This window comes from Ranitomeya variabilis, chromosome 4 (genome assembly GCF_051348905.1).
Source record: "Ranitomeya variabilis isolate aRanVar5 chromosome 4, aRanVar5.hap1, whole genome shotgun sequence".
Taxonomy (NCBI): Eukaryota; Metazoa; Chordata; class Amphibia; order Anura; family Dendrobatidae; genus Ranitomeya; species Ranitomeya variabilis.
In genome coordinates, this window is record NC_135235.1 from 636,669,254 (window position 1) to 636,689,327 (window position 20,074).

At 46.4% G+C, this 20,074-nt stretch overlaps 1 protein-coding gene and 1 pseudogene across 2 annotated transcripts in view; both read left to right on the plus strand.

Annotated features, from left to right (window-relative positions):
- The window catches only part of LOC143767207 (uncharacterized), a 206,584-nt gene that overhangs the window by 110,593 nt on the left and 75,917 nt on the right, over nucleotides 1-20,074 (plus strand). The window lies entirely within an intron of this gene.
- The window catches only part of LOC143767212 (uncharacterized), a 39,405-nt pseudogene that overhangs the window by 15,518 nt on the left and 3,813 nt on the right, over nucleotides 1-20,074 (plus strand). Inside the window, exon 9 of the transcript XR_013213685.1 lies at nucleotides 639-729. The product of XR_013213685.1 is annotated as an uncharacterized LOC143767212 (transcript). The remainder of the gene's footprint in view (nucleotides 1-638; nucleotides 730-20,074) is intronic.

Sequence of the window (20,074 nt, forward strand, 5' to 3'; positions counted from 1 at the left end):
CAGTTCAGTAATCGAGGCCACAGAAGAAGTACACAGTTCAGCGGTCACAGACGCAGTCCAGCTCTCAGCGGACACCGCAGGGATGTTGCTGAGCGGTGCCTTCACGGTAGTCAGGAGAACAATAATGAGCATTCTGTACTAGTCACTGTACGGTGTGGGAGTCTCCCTGGATTGTGTGACGTCCAACGGATGAGTTTGCTACCCGGGTAAAGCAGCACGGACAGCTGGCGTGGGTCAGTCGAGAAGGAGTCGACCATCTCTGTACTGACATGCTGGTTCCCCGCCAAAAGTCCCGTCTTCCCGCGCACAGAGCTATATATGTCAGATCCGCCCCCACCAGTCAGGTATCCTGAACTGCTCCAGTCAGAAATTTCTCCCCCCCCCCCCTCCCGGAATAATGGTGACAGTCTCAACGGTTCCAGCCCAGACATGCAAGAGGGACCAGTAGCCTGGTCCACCTCCCTACAGTTGTCTGGATCTTCTCTCAATTTTCTGGTTATGGAGCCAGCTTGTTACAATTAGGAGCAGGCAGATTGTATTTATACAGTAGATCTACAACTATTTGATCTTTTCTATTCTTCAAAATCATTTCACCAAACATTTTTACCTGTCTGTGAATTTTGCAATTTTTGTTTTAGGGTAAAGATGTGAAATGCATTAATACTGCAGAGACACATGTGAGGGGTGATGAGCGGTCTACAGTGGAGATTTCTACAGATAACGGCACAGGTGAGTAGTGACCACCAAACGCAGAGTTACAGATTTTTCTCGTTCACTGGTTGTAGAATCATATGCAGATGGTTTAGAGTATGTTCACAGAGTTTTTAATCTAGATTTCATACATAACGATTTAGTAGTCATACAAAGAATATACTGTTTTACACAGATGTCTCTCCTCCGCAGCCATAGCAGGCTTCTATGCTGTTACAAAGTATATATTTCTGTTTTCAAAGTACTGTTTAAAACTTTACTCTGTGCTCAGTAGATGTCTCTAAATATACTTTTGAAGCTTGTTAGTAGTGGGGATTCCAACTTAGGACTCCTTATATGGAAGGCTGAAACAATACAAGTCAGGTATTACAATAGAGAATTTCCACAGCCTAAGAACCTCAATAGCACTTTTCTTTGCAAACATAATATATTGGTCCATACAGATATAAAATACTGGCATGTAGAGATATGAGTGTTGAAAATTTGTAATAGATTTTTTACCACAAAGTTATTTTTGAAAATAATCGTGCAAAGCAATTACAGTAAACATATTTCTTTATCGCTTCACTGGGGGACACAGATAACCATGGGTGAATGCTGCTGCTGTTAGGAGGCTGACACTATGCAAAAAGAAAAAAAGGATAGCTCCTCCCCGGCAGTAAACACCCACCGATAGGCACCAAGTACCTCAGTTTGTGCTTAGTGTCTGTAGGAGGCGGACCTGGATCTGTCCCAGATCCGCAGCTAATCCTTTTTTCTTTACAGGTACAACGGTTTCTCCATCCGTTCCTCTCTCTCTCAGACTAGAGGGAGCTGCAGAGCCCGCCCTTTCTTTTTGAAATTCGCATCCTTTTCACTATTTCTCCCTTACTTCCCGGACCCACGGTCACTGTTCGCTGCGCTCATAAGTGCCGTTTCTCTGCAAGTACCAGCGCCTTGCTTACATTCTGTCAGGGCGTGTTCCTTTCGTCAGGGACATCTCTCCCCGGCACATTTACTTTCAGTTTCATTTCGGGCGAGATGTCCACGCCCCCTCTTTGTGCGCGCTCTCTCGGTGTGTCCTCGAGCCAATCAGACGTTGTACTCTATAAGGGCATGCCCTCCATTACCGCCCGTCCTATCACATTGGCTCCTCAGTTAAGCCACACCCTCCCCTTCATCACGAGGTTTCCTGCGTTCCTCCATCTTGGAAGCTGCGCAGCATCTCATGCATCGCTCTCTGCCTGGACGGATTTTTGGCTCAGGGGACACAGCTAACCTCTGTCTGCTGCAGTTCGTTGTACTGTCCTTCTTTTCTATACCCCTGTGCCTTTGGCTAGCCCCCTCCGCAGTATCTTCCTTAATACCACTCTATCACAATAGCGCACCAGGCTCTACATATGTCCAACTCTGCAGGGGCATCTCTTTCTAGGCCCACTATAATTCATTACGCCTGCGCACGTTGTAAGAAAAAGTGGTCCTCACACCAGTCGTCATTTCTCTGTCAGTCCTGCAGTCCTACCATGTCTGCCCTCTGACTCCCGGGATAAGTGCACTCCCCCTCCCCCAGAGTGGGCCGTTGCCATGTCTCAGTCGGTCTCTGACCTAACTAAGTTATCCCAGTCTCTGGTCCAGGCGCTTCAACGACTTCCACAGCTATCTGTAGCCACCAGTGCTCTGAACGTCTCTCATGGCGATTCGCACGCACCTGATATCGACCTTCAAAGAGGCAGACCAGCTAGCCGTTCTAGAAAGAGGACTCTGTCTGGCTCCTCATCCAGCTCTCCGGGTCCCTCCGCAGCACCGAAGCTGCTCTCCTCTGCCCCTCTTCGGAGGAGGATATTGGGTCGGATATAGATTCACAGACTTCCAGGTTGCAGGCCGTGGTTGATAGTCTTATCTCGGCTATTTCTCAAACCCTCAAACTTAAAGAGGACAAGGTTCCTTCCCAGGAACCTTCCGTCTCTTTCAAGTGGGTAAAACGTCCCTCCCGCTCCTTTCCCAACCACGAGGAGTTTGAATCTACTCTGTCGAAGCACTGGGAGCAACTCGAAAAGCGCTTTCCGGGAAGAAAACATTTAGACGTCCTATACCCCTTTAGCGCTGATCTTCTTGGCAAATGGGCAGAGTCCCCCAAGGTGGATCCGCCGGTTTCTCGTCTTTCCTCTAAGACGGTTCTTGTTATGATCCGGTGACTTTGGAGCCGCATGAACTTTCTCTGGAGTAGGTGGAAACTGTACTGATCGCAAAACCTGAACTAACACCGCAACTAGAAGTAGCCATGGGGTGTGCCTAACAAACCCTAGACACCTCGACACAGCCGGAGGACTAAATACCCCTATAGATGGAAATAGGAATACTACCTTGCCTCAGAGCAGAACCCCAAAGGATAGGCAGCCCCCCACGAATATTGACTGTGAGTAGGAGAGGAAAGACACACGGAGGCAGAAAACAGGATTCAGCAAAAGAGGCCGCTCTAGATAAATAGGGAAAGATAGGACAGAATACTAAGCGGTCAGTATTAAAACCCTTCCAAAAATATCCACAGCAGATAATACAAAAAGTTCCACAATCTAACTAAATACATGGAATGTATACAAAAAAAACACTGAATAGCACAGAATTATTAAGCACACAGCATGTGTGCCACAGAAACAAAACCAGACACTTATCTTTGCTGATTTGGCAGAAGGAACCAAACCAGGACCAAAACCTCCCAACAACCATGGACAACTGGCAAGGACTAATGAATCCTGCACGCCTAAATACCCCAGTCAGAACTGCAATCAGCAGATACACCTGACCAGGACTGCAACTCAGGGACAACTGCATTACCACCTACAACCACCAGAGGGAGCCCAAAAGCAGAATTCACAACAGGACCCCCCCCCTTGAGGAGGGGTCACCGAACCCTCACCAGAGCCCCCAGGCCGATCAGGACGAGCCAGATGAAAAGCATGAACCAAATCAGCAGCATGGACATCAGAGGCAAAAACCCAAGAATTATCCACCTGGCCATAACCCTTCCATTTGACAAGATACTGAAGCCTCCGCCTCGAAAAATGAGAATCCAAAATCTTCTCAACCACATACTCCAACTCCCCATCAACCAACACAGGGGCCGGAGGATCAACAGAGGGAACAACGGGTACCACATATTTCCGCAATAAAGATCTATGGAAGACATTATGGATAGCAAAAGAGGCCGGAAGCGCCAATCGGAAAGACACCGGATTAATAATCCCAGAAATCCTATAAGGACCAATAAACCGAGGCTTAAACTTAGGAGAAGAAACCTTCATAGGAACATGACGGGGAGACAACCAGACCAGATCCCCAACCTGAAGCCGGGAAGCAACACACCGACGACGGTTAGCAAAACGTTGAGCCTCCTCCTGAGACAACACCAAATTGTCCACCACATGAGCCCAAATCTGCTGCAACCTGTCAACCACCGAATCCACACCAGGACAGTCAGAAGGCTCAACCTGCCCAGAAGAAAAACGAGGATGAAAACCAAAATTACAAAAAAAAGGCGAAACCAAAGTAGCCGAACTAGCCCGATTATTAAGGGCAAACTCGGCCAATGGCAAAAAGGCCACCCAATCATCCTGATCAGCAGACACAAAGCATCTCAAATAAGTCTCCAAGGTCTGATTAGTTCGCTCGGTTTGGCCATTTGTCTGAGGATGAAATGCAGAGGAAAAAGGTAAATCAATGCCCAGCCTAGCACAAAAGGCCCGCCAAAACCTAGAAACAAACTGGGAACCTCTGTCAGACACAATATTCTCCGGAATACCATGCAAACGAACCACATGCTGAAAAAACAACGAAACTAAATCTGAAGAGGAAGGCAATTTAGGCAAAGGCACCAAATGAACCATCTTAGAAAACCGGTCACAAACAACCCAGATAACCGACATCCTCTGGGAAACCAGAAGATCAGAAATAAAATCCATAGAAATATGCGTCCAGGGCCTCTCAGGGACCGGCAATGGCAAAAGCAACCCACTAGCACGGGAACAACAAGGCTTGGCCCGCGCACAAGTCCCACAGGACTGCACAAAAGAACGCACATCACGTGATAAAGAAGGCCACCAAAAGAACCTACCAACCAAGTCTCTGGTACCAAAAATACCAGGATGACCAGCCAACAAAGAACAGTGAACCTCAGAAATCACTCTACTAGTCCATCTGTCAGGAACAAACAGTTTCCCCACTAGACAACGATCAGGTCTGTCAGCCTGAAATTCCTGAAGAACCCGTCGTAAATCAGGGGAAATAGCAGAAAGAACAACCCCTTCTTTCAAAATGCCGACCGGTTCAAGGACCTCAGGAGAATCAGGCAAAAAACTCCTAGAAAGGGCATCAGCCTTCATATTCTTGTAACCCGGAAGATACGAGACCACAAAATCAAAACGGGAAAAAAACAAGGACCATCGAGCCTGTCTGGGATTCAGCCGCTTGGCAGACTCGAGGTAAATCAAATTCTTATGATCGGTCAAGACCACAATACGGTGCTTAGCTCCCTCAAGCCAATGTCGCCACTCCTCAAATGCCCACTTCATAGCCAACAACTCCCGATTGCCGACATCATAATTGCGTTCAGCAGGCGAAAATTTACGGGAAAAGAATGCACACGGTTTCGTCAAGGAACCAACATGATCCCTCTGGGACAAAACGGCCCCTGCGCCAATCTCAGAAGCGTCAATCTCAACCTGAAACGGAAGGGAAACATCCGGTTGGCCCAACACCGGAGCAGAAGTAAATCGACGTTTAAGCTCCTGAAAGGCAGAAACAGCCGCAGAGGACCAATTCGCCACATCAGCGCCTTTTTTCATCAAATCGGTCAAGGGTTTAACCACGCTGGAAAAGTTAGCAATGAAATGGCGATAAAAATTAGCAAAACCCAAAAATTTCTGAAGGCTCTTTACGGACGTGGGTTGAATCCAATCATGAATGGCCTGAACCTTAACCGGATCCATCTCAATAGATGAAGGAGAAAAAATAAAACCCAAAAAAGAAACCTTCTGCACCCCAAAGAGACACTTAGACCCCTTCACAAACAAAGCATTGTCACGAAGGATCTGAAATACCATCCTGACCTGTTCCACATGAGACTCCCAATCATCAGAGAAAATCAAAATATCGTCCAAATATACAATCAAGAATTTATCAATATAAGTCCGGAAGATATCATGCATGAAAGATTGAAAAACAGATGGAGCATTAGTGAGCCCGAACGGCATCACAAGGTATTCAAAATGGCCTTCGGGCGTATTTAACGCAGTTTTCCATTCATCACCCTGCTTAATACGAACAAGATTATACGCCCCCTGAAGGTCAATCTTCGTAAACCAACTAGCCCCCTTAATCCTAGCAAACAAATCGGAAAGCAGAGGTAAAGGGTATTGAAACTTGACCGTGATCTTATTCAAGAGGCGATAATCAATACAGGGTCTCAAGGAGCCATCCTTCTTAGCAACAAAAAAAATTCCCGCTCCCATTGTTGAAGAAGATGGCCGAATATGCCCTTTCTCCAAAGACTCCTTAACATAACTCCGCATAGCGGTATGTTCCGGCACAGACAGGTTGAAGAGTCGGCCCTTAGGAAACTTACAGCCTGGAATCAAATCAATAGCACAATCACAGTCCCTGTGTGGTGGAAGAGAACTGGACTTGGGCTCATCGAATACATCCTGAAAATCAGACAAAAACTCTGGAATTTCGGAAGAGGAAGAAGAGGAGATGGACATTAAAGGAACATCATTATGAACCCCCTGACAACCCCAACTAGTCACAGACATAGACTTCCAATCCAACACAGGATTATGTACCTGCAACCACGGAAAACCCAACACAATAGCATCATGTAAATTATGCAATACCAGAAATCGACAATCTTCCTGATGGGCTGGCGCCATGCGCATGGTCACCTGTGTCCAAAACTCGGGCTTATTTTTAGCCAAAGGTGTAGCATCAATGCCCCTTAAAGGAATAAGGTGCTGCAAGGGAAAACCACAACGCCTGGCAAACTCAAGGTCCATTAAGTTCAAAGCGGCGCCTGAATCCACAAACGCCAAGACAGAAAATGATGACAATGAGCAGATCAGGGACACCGATAACAGAAATTTAGGTTGTACAGTACTGATGGTAAATGAACTAGCGATCCTCTTTGTCCGTTTAGGGCAGACTGAAATGACATGAGAAGCGTCGCCACAATAACACAACCTATTCTGACGTCTGAGTCCTTGTCGTTCTGTCCTAGACAGAATCCTAACACACTGCATTGGCTCAGGACTCTGCTCTGAGGACAACGCCACAGCGCGCACAGTTCTGCGTTCCCGCAAGCGCCGATCAATCTGAATGGCCAAAGACATAGAATCACTCAGACCGACGGGCGTGGGAAACCCCACCATAACATCTTTAACGGATTCAGAAAGACCCTTTCTGAAAATTGCAGCCAAAGCATCATCATTCCATTTAGTCAACACAGACCATTTTGTAAATTTCTGACAATACAATTCTGCCGCCTCTTGACCCTGAGATAGGGCCAACAAGGTCTTCTCCGCTTGATCCACAGAATTAGGTTCATCATATAATAGTCCTAAAGCCTGAAAAAAGGAATCTACATTAAGCAAAGCCGGATTCCCAGATTCCAGGGAAAATGCCCAATCCTGTGGATCACCACGCAGCAGGGAAATGACGATTTTAACCTGCTGAATAGAATCCCCAGAGGATCGAGGTCTCAAAGCAAAAAACAGTTTACAGTTGTTTTTAAAACTCAAAAATTTGGACCTGTCACCAAAAAACAAATCAGGAGTAGGAATCTTCGGCTCTAAAACAGGAGTCTGAACAATATAATCAGAAATTCCCTGTACCCTAGCAGCAAGCTGGTCTACACGAGAAGCTAATTCCTGAACATCCATGCTAACACAAGACTCCTTAGCCACCCAGAGAAAAAGAGGGAAGAAAAGGCAAAGCAAACTGCAGAAAAAAAAATGACTCGACACCTTTCTTCCCTTCTTCTGAGATGCATTTAACTCATAGTGGGCCAGTTGTACTGTTATGATCCAGTGACTTTGGAGCCGCATGAACTTTCTCAGGAGTAGGTGGAAACTGTACTGACCGCAAAACCTGAACTAACACCGCAACTTGAAGTAGCCGTGGGGTGTGCCTAACAAACCCTAGACACCTCAACACAGCCGGAGGACTAAATACCCCTATAGATGGAAATAGGAATACTACCTTGCCTCAGAGCAGAACCCCAAAGGATAGGCAGCCCCCCACGAATATTGACTGTGAGTAGGAGAGGAAAGACACACGCAGGCAGAAAAACAGGATTCAGCAAAAGAGGCCACTCTAGCTAAATAGGGAAAGATAGGACAGAATACTAAGCGGTCAGTATTAAAACCCTTCCAAAAATATCCACAGCAGATAATACAAAAAGTTCCACAATCTAACTAAAGACATGGAATGTATATCTGCCACTCCAGAGAATCCAACAAGAATGAGAAAATACTGACACAATCTAAGCTGGACAAAAAAAAACACTGAATAGCACAGAATTATTAAGCACACAGCATGTGTGCCACAGAAACAAAACCAGACACTTAACTTTGCTGATTTGGCAGAAGGCAGAAGGATCCAAACCAGGACCAAAACCTCCCAACAACCATGGACAACTGGCAAGGACTAATGAATCCTGCACGCCTAAATACCCCAGTGAGAACTGCAATCAGCAGATACACCTGACCAGGACTGCAACTCAGGGACAACTGCATTACCACCTACAACCACCGGAGGGAGCCCAAAAGCAGAATTCACAACAGGTTCTGTCCTTACCGGATGGTGCATCTCTTAAAGACGCGACAGACAGGCAGATCGAGGCACTAGCCAAATCAGCCTTTGAGGCATCTGGTGCATCCCTCTGCCCCAATTTCACCTCCACCTGGGTGGCAAAAGCCATCTCCGCCTGGGCCAAGATACTTCGCCGAGGCATCTTGGCTTCGGCTTCTCCGGATGAGCTAGCCGAATTGGCAGACCAGATTGGTCACGCTGGCAAATACATTTTGGCTGCCTCCCTGGATGCGGCATGCTGTTCTGCCAGAGCAAGTAGCAGCATAGTGGCTATACGCCGCATCCTTTGGTTGAAGGCATGGAGCTCAGATACTACTTCCAAAAGGTCCCTCACCAACTTAGCCTTCCAAGGCTTCAGGCTCTGTAGAGCTCGGCTAGACCAGAAAATTTCGGACGCTACTGGGAGCAAAAGCACCTCTCTCCCTCAGTCTAGACCCAAGCGTCTTTTCAACAGAAAGGGCTCTCAGCCCTTTAGGTCCTTTCGCCCATTTCCAGCTTCAGAATCCTCTTCACAGTAGGAGCATCCCTCTGCCTCAGGTTAATGAAGGAATCCTTCTTACAAACCTCCCAGCTGCAGGCCTAAAGGCCGATCCTCAACGTTCTTTGGGTCCCGTTCCAACAGGTTCCGTTCTAAGTGATGGGTTGCCCCCACCTGGAAGTCTTTCCAGGGTGGGAGGCAAGCTTCTTTCCTTCAGGGATGCCTGGTTGTCGGTGGTCAGCAATGCCTGGGTCAGGGAGATCGTTACCTCCGGTTACAAGATCAAATTTTCTTCCCTCCCAGAAAGTCGCTTCTTTCTTTCTCATCCACCAAAGCAGCTGTCCCAATTACCCGGCTTCCTTCAAGCTGTCTCTTTTGTGGTCGCCGCTGGTGTAGTCGTTCAGTTCCGTCAAACGAACGATTTTCGGGGTTTTACTTGAATCTCTTCGTAGTCCCGAAAAAAAAGACGGTTCTCTCCGTCCGATTCTGGCCTTAAAATTGCTGAATTGTCACGTTCGACTCTGCCACTTCAGGATGGAATCCTTATGATCGGTGATCGCCGCCATGGAGCCGGGGGAATTTCTCTTGCTCGGTAGACATTCAGGATGCATATCTTCACGTTCCTATTTGTGTGCGGCACCAGAGATTCCTTCGGTTTGCGATCCAGGACGATCACTACCAATTCACAGCCCTTCCCTTCGGCGTGGCGTCTGCCCCCAGGGTCTTCACCAAGGTCATGGCGGCGATCATGGCTATCCTTCGTTCCAGGGGGATTACCATTATCCCTTACCTGGACGATCTGCTTATCAAGGGCTCATCCTACCGAGACTGCGCTCGAAGTCTCCAAATCACTCTGGACATCCTTACCTGCCTCTGCTGGATCATCAACCGGGACAAATCCTCTCTAATTCCCTCCCAGCAGCTGACATTCCTGGGCATGGAATTCAACACCTACTCGGCTCAGGTCTTTCTCCCGAAGGACAAGTTTGCCGTTCTCCGCAAGGGAGCCCGATCTCTAAGGCGCCCAATCCCCCGTTCCCTACGATTTTGTATGGGAGTCCTGGGGAAGATGGTTGCCTCCATGGAAGCCATGCCTTACGCCCAGTTCCACACTCGTCCCCTCCAGCTGTTCCTTTTGTCCACCTGGAACAGGTCCACTACCTCCCTAGACTGTCCCTTTCGTCTGCCTCCCCAAGTAAGGCAGTCTCTATCTTGGTGGACTCAGTCCTCCTCAGTCCTGAAAGGGAGGTCCTTTCTCCCCCTTCGGTGGCAGATCATCACTACTGACGCCAGTCTCCTCGGGTGGGGCGCTCCAGCGCAAGGTCGCTGGGGCGCCCTGGAAGCCCTTTTTCCATCAACCTTTTGGAGATCAGGGCAGTCTTCCTTGCCCTACTCCACTGGCAGTATCTCCTGACAGGCAGACCAATCCGCATCCAGTTGGACAACACCACGGCGGTGGCGTACTTGAACCACCAAGGCGGGACTCGCAGCAATCAGGTGATGGCGGAAACGGCAAAAGTTATGCGTTTGGCAGAACATCACGTTCCGGCCATATCACCCGTTCACATTCTGGGGGTCAAAAATTGGGCAGCCGATTTCCTAAGCCGCCAGGGCCTGGCATCAGGCGAGTAGTCTCTCCATCCCTCGGTCTTCAATCAGATATGTCAACGTTGGGGCACTCCGGACGTTGATCTTATGGTGTCTCGGATGAACCACAAAGTCGCTCGGTTCGTAGCCAGGTCCCGGGATCCTCTGGCCATCGGCTACGACGCTCTGGTAATTCCATGGTCCCAGTTTCAGCTCCCTTACCTGTTCCCTCCTCTTCCCTTTATCCCAAGGGTGATAAAAAAGATAAAGTCAGAGGGGATTCCGGTTATCCTGATAGCGCCAAACTGGCCAAGGCGTCCTTGGTATGCGGAACTCGTGAACATGCTCTTAGATACCCCCTGGAGGATCCCAGACCTTCTCTCACAAGGTCCCCTCTTCCACCAGAGTTCTCAGTCTCTGAGTTTAATGGCATGGCTGTTGAGGCCACGGTCCTAAGGGAGACCGGTTTTTCTCACCAGGTCATTCAGACCATGATCAGAGCTAGAAAACCAGCTTCTTCCCGCATTTACCACAGGTACTGGAAGGCTTTCTTCCAATGGTGTGAGACAAACCATGTTTTTCCGATGTCTTTTTCCCTTTCAGACTTTCTTGGTTTCCTTCAAGTAGGAAACCTGTCTGCCCTCAGTACCCTCAAGGGTCAGGTCTCCGCTTTGTCCATCCTTTTTCCGAAGGATCTGTCTTCCATCCCTCAAGTGAAGACCTTTCTCCAAGGAGGTGCGCATCTTGCTCCTCCATTCCATTCGCTGTTGGAACCTTGGGATCTCAACCTGGTTCTGGGTGTTCTACAGGCTGCGCCCTTTTAACCCCTTCAGGACATTTCTTTTTCCCCTCTTTCTTGGAAGGTGGCCTTTCTAATTGCTATCACATCAATTAGGAGGGTCTCCGGGTTGGCAGCTTAATGCTGCCGCTCTCCGTTCTTGATTCTTCATCAGGACAAGGTAGTTCTCAGACCTGTCCCTTTTTTCCTTCCCAAAGTGGTATCTGCTTTCCACATAAATGAGGACATCATTCTTCCCTCATTTTGCCCTTCCCCGGTTCATCCTCTGGAGAAGTCTCTTCACAAACTGGATGTGGTCAGGGCCATTCGGGTCTATCTTTCTAGAACTGCCCCTTTTTGCCAGTCTGATTCCCTGTTTGTCATCTCTGAAGGTCGTCTGAAAGGCCTTCAGGCTCCCAAGTCCATGATCTCTCGTTGGATTCGTTCAGCGATATTGGAAGCCTACAGCGTTCACAAAAAGAGGCCCCCTCCGGGGGTGCGAGCCCACTCCACCAGGGCTGTCGGAGCTTATTGGGCTGTTCGTCAACAGGCTTCTGCCTTGCAGGTCTGCAAGGCCCGCAACCTTTACGAGGTTCATACCCAGGCCTCGTCTGATGCAGGCTTTGGTAGGAAGATACTGCAGGTGGCGGTTGCACACCGGCCGACCTGAGTCGTTTCTCCGGGTTTCTTTGTTTTTTCTCCCCACACTATTTTGGGACTGCTTTTGGACGTCCCACGGTTTTCTGTGTCCCCCAATGAAGCGATAAAGAAAGAGGGATTTTTTTGTACTTACCATAAAATCTCTTTCTTGGAGCCTTCATTGGGGACACAGCACCCTCCCTGCTTGTTTCTTGTTTTCTTGTACCGTGTTTGGGTCTAAGCGCCCTTGGTCGAGTTGGTACTTATACGTTCTGAGTTCTGGTCGCTTCTCCTACTGCTTTTTTCACCAACTGAGGTACTTGGTGCCTGTCGGTGGGTGTATACTGCCGGGGAGGAGCAATCCTTTTTTCTTTTTGCATAGTGTCAGCCTCCTAGCAGCAGCAGCATACACCCACGGTTATCTGTGTCCCCCAATGAAGGCTCCAAGAGAGAGATTTTACGGTAAGTACCAAAAAATCCCTCTTTTGTGACCATGTAATCGTAACAACCAGTTCAATAATAATTTTTATAATAATTTTTATTTCTATATCACCAACATATTCCGCAGCACTTTACAATTTTAGAGGGGACATGTACAGATAAAAAAAGACATTACAGAATAAACATAACTCAGATACCAAGAGGAGTGAGGGCCCTGCTCCAAAGCTTACAATCTATGAGGAAATAGGGAAGACACGAATGATAAATGGTAAAATGTGCTTATACTGTACGATACAGCTATAATATATTAAGAGGATGGAGGGTGTGTGAACAGATGCTATGAGGATCATGATTTTGAAGAAAACATTTTTAGGGGCCAAGCGGAATCTACTATATAATTGTCTAAGGGGTACTTCCGTCTGTCTGTCTGTCCTTCTGTCTGTCACGGATATTCATTGGTCGCGGCCTCTGTCTGTCATGGAATCCAAGTCGCTGATTGGTCGTGGCAAAACGCCCACGACCATTGCCCCGTCCAATCAGCGACGCGCACAGTCCGGAAGAAAATGGCCGCTCCTTACTCCCCGCATTCACTGCCCGGCGCCCGCATACGCTGTCCGGTCACTGCTCACACAGGGTTAATGCCGGCAGTAACGGACTGCGTTATGCCGCGGGTAACGCACTCCGTAACCGCTGCTATTAACCCTGTGTGTCCCCCATTTTTTACTATTGATGCTGCCTACGCGGCATCAATAGTAAAAAAAATGTAATGTTAAAAATAATAAAAAAGCAAAAAACCTGCTATACTCACCCTCCGTAGTTCGCCGAGCCGCTGGCGCCGGCCGCCATCTTCCGTTCCCGGCGATGTATTGCGAAATTACCCAGAAGACTTAGCGGTCTCGCGAGACCGCTAAGTCTTCTGGGTAATTTCGCAATGCGTCCTGGGAAAGGAAGATGGCGGCCGGCGCCAGCGGCTCGGCGGAGCTTCGGTGGATCCCAAGCGTCGGTAACCGCTTCCTGGATCCAGGCGCCAACGGAAGGTGAGTATATAACTATTTTTTATTTTAATTCTTTTTTTTTAAACAGGGATATCATGCCCACATTGCTATATATGTGGGCTGCGCAATATACAATGTGGCCTGCGCAATATACTACATGGGCTGGGCAATATACTACGTGGGCTGCGCAGTATAATACGTGGGCTGTGCAATATACTATATGGGCTGCGCAATATACAACGTGGGCTGCGCAATATACAACGTAGGCTGGGCAATATACTGCGTGGGCTGTGCAGTATACTACGTGGACTGCGCAATATACTACATGGGCTGTGCAATATACTACGTGGGCTGCGCAGTATAATACGTGGGCTGCGCAATATACTATATGGGCTGCGCAATATACAACGTAGGCTGGGCAATATACTGCGTGGGCTGCGCAATATACAACGTAGGCTGCGCAATGTACTGCGTGGGCTGTGCAATATACTACGTGGGCTGCGCAGTATAATACGTGGGCTGCGCAATATACTATATGGGCTGCGCAATATACAACGTAGGCTGGGCAATATACTGCGTGGGCTGCGCAATATACAACGTGGGCTGCGCAATGTACTGCGTGGGCTGTGCAATATACAACGTGGGCTGCGCAATATACAACGTGGGCTGCGCAATATACAACGTGGGCTGCGCAAACTGCATGGGCTGTGCAATGTACTGCGTGGGCTGCGCAATGTACTGCGTGGGCTGTACAATGTATTGCGTAGGCTGCGCAATATACTACGTGGGCTGTGCTATACACTACGCATACATATTCTAGAATACCCGATGCGTTAGAATCGGGCCACCATCTAGTAGTTAGATAAGTGAGGTGAGGCGATAGGCCAGTCTAAAGAAATACATTTTTAAACCACGCTTAAAACTGGGTTTAGGGAATTAATTGAAGTGCATTTCATAGAATTGGCGCAGCACACGAGAATACTTTGTCTTGAAGACAGGAATGGGAGGTTCGGATTATTGAGGATTTTAGTTTTTTTTTTTTAAGCAATAATTTTTAGGGATTTTTAAAATATATATGGAAATACATTCAAAAGCATTTTCTTAGCTTACAGATTCTTAATTTCAGTTTTTGATTATCACATTACAATTTGTAAGGTAAAAATACAGACTAAACAACACATAAACTCCCCCCTTACCCTCCCTCTTCCCAGACATGCAGGAAATAGTTGTATTTTTCTTGAGTGCACCTCTCCTTTCTTTACGTACATCTTCTTAATCCCAAACCATTATAGAATATTTAGTTTGCATTCATAATTTATATTGCTTCTTAACCAGTGTCCCTACCACTTATTCCATCAACATTCAGATCAGCTATTTTCAACTTCCCCAATGTTCCTCCCATGTCCTCCAATATGTACCAACTGGTCTGTTTAAAGGGTTTCACAATTCCCTGAAGTTTTGTTGTATAATGTTTGAGTAAAAAGCTTTTCCACTTTGTCATGAGTAATTTTATACTCTTTTTCTTCTTACGTTCTGCTTCCAGCTATTCTAAGTGAAATAAAGTCATCATTTGACATATTATAACTTTCCGAATTGGAATGGAATCATTCAACCAATCCTTTAAGACAATCTTATCAGACAAATTAAGCGGAACACTGGAGTTAATGTTTCCCTCCCTTTTTGTTGTGTGGCTCCATCTCCCTTCCAGTAATGGAAAAGGAACGATAACGGGTGCAATTATATATTCCCAATGCGCAAATTTTCCATCATCTGTTTTGTCTTTCAAGAATTCTTGTACTATAGGGAAGCCCCATAGTCTGTGTAGTAAATCAGACTCTCTAAGTTTACATTTTGGACAATGTACCAGGCGATCCCTCATTGTTCTAGATACTGGTATGTTGAAGGCTAGTATAGCTCTATGCATAATCCTACATTGTGTGTCTCTCCAAACTTCACTCAAAATATTTTTCCACACTGCCTGCCAACCTGCTAGTATTATTTCCTCCAATTTCCTCACTTTCTATTTTTTTTGCCCAAGATCTAAATGTTTGCTCTATGTCCATTTTCCCAAGGATGTCTTTTAAACCTTTGTATTTTGTGGATATATTGTGTGTGCCTGCTCGGTCAAATAATAGATTATCCATTGCATTCCTTCTTGTTTCTTCCCTCTCATTTATCAAATGTGTCATAATCGTTCCTTTTATTTGTCCAAATTGTAGGAATTGTTGTTCACTTAGCTTGAATTTTGATATTATTTCCTCCCTACTTAGAAACCTATTTTCTTCTTCATGCCGTAGATTAGCAATTTTATGGATCCTTTTCACCCTCCATTCCTGAAATAGTTTGTTCTCTGCTATTTGTTGGAATGCTGGATTTCCCCATATGGGTAAATCTCTCGATTTTCCATTATAATTCTCCTAAATTCCTACCATGTGGCTATTGTGTCTCGGTACACTATTGGATTTTTAATTTGTTTAGGCATTAGGTTTTTTGGCGTGTGTAATAAGGCGACTAAGTTCCACGGGTATGCATGCGATTTTTCCAGGGTCATATCAGAAAACCCAATAGTGTCTTTAACCAATCTACTATATGACGGGAAATACATGCTAAGTTATATCCTCTTATGTCTAGGAAGTCTCCCCCTTTTCCTTGGATGTCATCAGTTTACTCAGTTTTATATGGGGTCTTCGACCTTTCCAGATAAATTTCCTAATAGCTGAATATTTTTTCCACATTCACATGGTTTAGGAGTACAGGGATGGTCTTTAATGGATACATGAGTTTTGAGAAACTAAAAAGTGAATCCTGCCCAAAAGACTGAAAGGCAAATTTTGCCACCTTTCTAATTCCTGTTGGATTTTGGAGATAACTGGAGGAAAGTTTAAATTATATATTGACTTTGGTTTTCTACCCAGCTTGATGCCCAAATATGTTACATGTGCTTTGTATATCGGAATACCGCAAATTTCCTTTTTTACCATACTACTTCTGCCTATATCTGTTAAGTGGAGAATTTCACATTTGCTTTTATTTAGAATCCCGAAAACCTACTAACATTTTCCATAAGATCTAGGACCCCTGGGAGATCTCTTGCCACCTCAGCCATGTAGAGTATTATATCATCTGAAAAGTACGAGGCCCTAAGCTTCATGTCCCTTATTGATATCCCTTCAAATACTTCATGTTCTATGTATTGCCCCAGGGGTTCTAGTGCCAGGTCAAATATAAGCTTGGACAAAGGACATCCCAGGCGTGTTCCCTTTTCAAGTGGGAAATTTGCCGATAGATGACCCGGGTGTCCGACTCCCGGGTATTACCGCCGCTACTCACCTTCGTCGCTCCGCTCCTGGCTTCCAGCGCGTCGTTCCTGCTTCTTCTGCTGTGACTGCTGTTCCTGGTCACTCTTCTTCCGGGTCCCGGCGCGCGTCTCTCTCTTCCTCCTCGGCGGTCCCGGCTGCTTCCATCTCTGCTCGTCTCCGCTGTCCTACTTCCGGGAGGTGGTGCGCTCGTTCTCGGCGGATCCCTCCTCCACGTCCTGCTGCCCGCACTGCTAGGTGGTGAGCAGCGTCTGCGCAGGTGCACAGACTTCTGCAATAGACGCACTTCTCCAGTCCTGGATCTTCTGTTCCCGGATGTTTTGATCCAGAGAACCTTGGCAGCCAATCCTGGTAAGGCCCACAGTATTTCTAGCCACCTCCCCTACTAGGAGGTGCCTGAGTGTCATTTGCGTTAGCTTTTGCCTCCGGCCACCTTCCTCTCTCAGTATTGCACCTCCGTGCTAGCTTTGTGTACCTTACTTTGCCTTGCGCTCTTTGTGTCGCCATTTACTCAGCTTCTCTTGTTTCTCTCCCTTTCTACAGTTCAGTCTCTGGTCCAGTGTTCCTTCTAATACAAGCCTGACGTACCTAACTCCTGGTCCTGCTGTTGGTTTCACCTACCTAGCTCCTGTGTTTTTGTTTAGTACCCTTCCTTGTTCCCTTCTCCTGAGCCGTCCCTCTTGGTGTCTGCAACTGTGGATTGGCGGCCTCTGGGCCTGCGCCTGACAGCCCCTGTATAGGGGTTGGTTAACTCTAGGTCTGCTCGCCCGGGGGTTTGTCCCTTCCACGGTCCAGAGGGTCCACTCTCGTTCTAGCCTTAAAAAACGTAACACCGGGTAATACTGCTGTAGGAAACACTGCACACAGCAGCAAGGGAGCTGAGCAAAGCACCGGGTTACTAACCAGGTAACAACCAGGACCTGAATCATGTTACAGAGTAGGAGGTGGTCGGTGGCGGAGCCAGATGCCGGGGTGCAGAAAAGGGATAAACACGAGAGTGGTGAAACAAGCTAAGATCGGAGCCAGGAGATCACAAAGTACCAAAGGAGTGAGACAGGGCATTTTCAGAACTTGAAGCCAGAGGTCAGAAATCCAGAAGAACAAACAAACAGAGTAATGCTCGGAGAGCAAGGAAAACAATTGCAAACCAGGCACACACACCAGGGGTCAGGCACACAGACTAGAACAGAAAGTATAGCTGACAGCGAATCCTAGTCTGGAGTGAGTATAAAGACCCCTCCCAGATCAAAAGGGAGGCCAGCAAAATTAACCCTGAGAGAACAGGACATTAACCATGTCCTAACCATGACACCGGGATTTGAATTCTTTCTGCGGGTTTAGCATACAGGGCTTTTATAAAATGTCTGAAATTCCCCACTAGCCCAATTTTGTCCAAAACTTGTCCTACCCAATTCCACTTCACCTTATCAAAAGCCTTCTCTGCATCTAGTGTAACCAGAGCCGGCTCACCTCGACTGTTTTCTCTTTTATTTATTACATCTATGGCTAACAGTGTACATCTTACATTTGTGACCGAATTCCTACCTTTCACAAAGCCCACCTGTGCCGGTGTTTGCCATGAGTTTGGATATTATTTTAATATCCTGGGTTATCAAGGATATAGGTCTATAGGATGCTGGGTCCTCCACGTTTTTCCCTTCCTTTGGTATTAGGCTAATATGAGCCACATTAGTGCCCACCAACAGATCCCTCCCCCTGTAACAATATGTTATACCATACAGTCAAAATAGAGGTTATTTGTTGGGTCATGGCTTTAAAAAAAAAAAAAAAAATCGCCCATGAACCCATCCAGTCCTGGTGCTTTTCCAGCTGACAATCCCCCAATGGTACTCTTCACTTCTTCCTCTGTAATGGGAGCATTCAACATAGTTAACTGTGGCTCTGTGACATTAGGCATGTTAATTTTTTTTAAGAAAATCTCCACCCCTGTTTGTGCCCTTGGCCTCCTCCAAATATAAATTAGCATAGGTTGAATTTATTTCCCTGGAGTTATCTACCATTAAGCCCTCTCTAGTCTTAAGCGTTAATCTATTACTCTTTCCCCTTCCTACACTTTGGCAAGTTTGCTAATAGCTTTCCTGCCTTATCTCCATATCTTCTCAACTCAATTTCCATTTGCGTCTTTCTAAATAATTCTCTTTTTTCCGCCCATTTGTCAAAACCTCTTTTGGCCTCCCTCTTGGTTCCATTTGCATCAATTGTACAGCAGATCAGTTTTGGGCATAAATTATGTGTAAAAAGAAGGGGCTTCCTCCACAAAATATCAAACCTTATGGTTATCAAAAGGGGGAAACCTCCTTACACCTCTATTGAGGTCCGATATTAACTATTATCACCAAACTTGACTATTAATAATTAATATCCACTAAATATGCCTCAACGTTATGTTTTCCTTATACTATATACTAGCTGAGACAAGACAGTGTAACAATAAAGGATATTTATTGCACACACACAAGTCTGCAGTCTATAACATACATATATATTTATACCCAAGCTGGCGAGTATAAATATATATATATACACACAAATATACGGATATCACAACTCTGATACAGTAATATCTACAGTATGCAGTGATATCCCAACAGTATCACACAGTAATGACCAACAATATCCAGTAATATCACAACAATAACACACAATATAAAAACCCACAATTAACTGCCCGATTACCCAAATCACACATACAATATCAGCCCTCCCACCTACGGCTAGCTAACCCTAATGCCTAAGAGGTTACAGGGCCTAGAAGAAAAGGGGTTACAGATATACTCCAGCACCGTGTGGATCCATGATCATTCCAGCATGCAGGCACAGCAAAAAAAGAGAGACCCACATGGAGTTGGCCCTTTTATGTGACCAGCTAAAAGAGGTGTGTTCAGCCCCTGGTGTGTGAGATGAGGTCACGGTCTATTGTCCACTAAGATACACCCCCTCAGTCCTAAATGAAACTTGTTTTTCCAGCTCATGGCAGCTTTGTTTTACAGCAGGCTGGAGGGGGGGGGGCTTTGCTCCGTGTGGTATACATGTGAGGGATATACCCAAAACATGAACTAAACACATCTCTATGTAAAGATGTACATTTTGGGGGCACTTCCCTTCTACATTATGTTTCTAAAATAGAACAGATGAGTTAAACTTTAGAACGCAAGTGTGAACCCAGCCTATGACTGATCAGATTTACAAATCAAACTCACCTATTTTTACCAATGAATCTCTGGGAAAAAAAAACAGCTACGACTCGCATGCTGTACGCATCATCTTC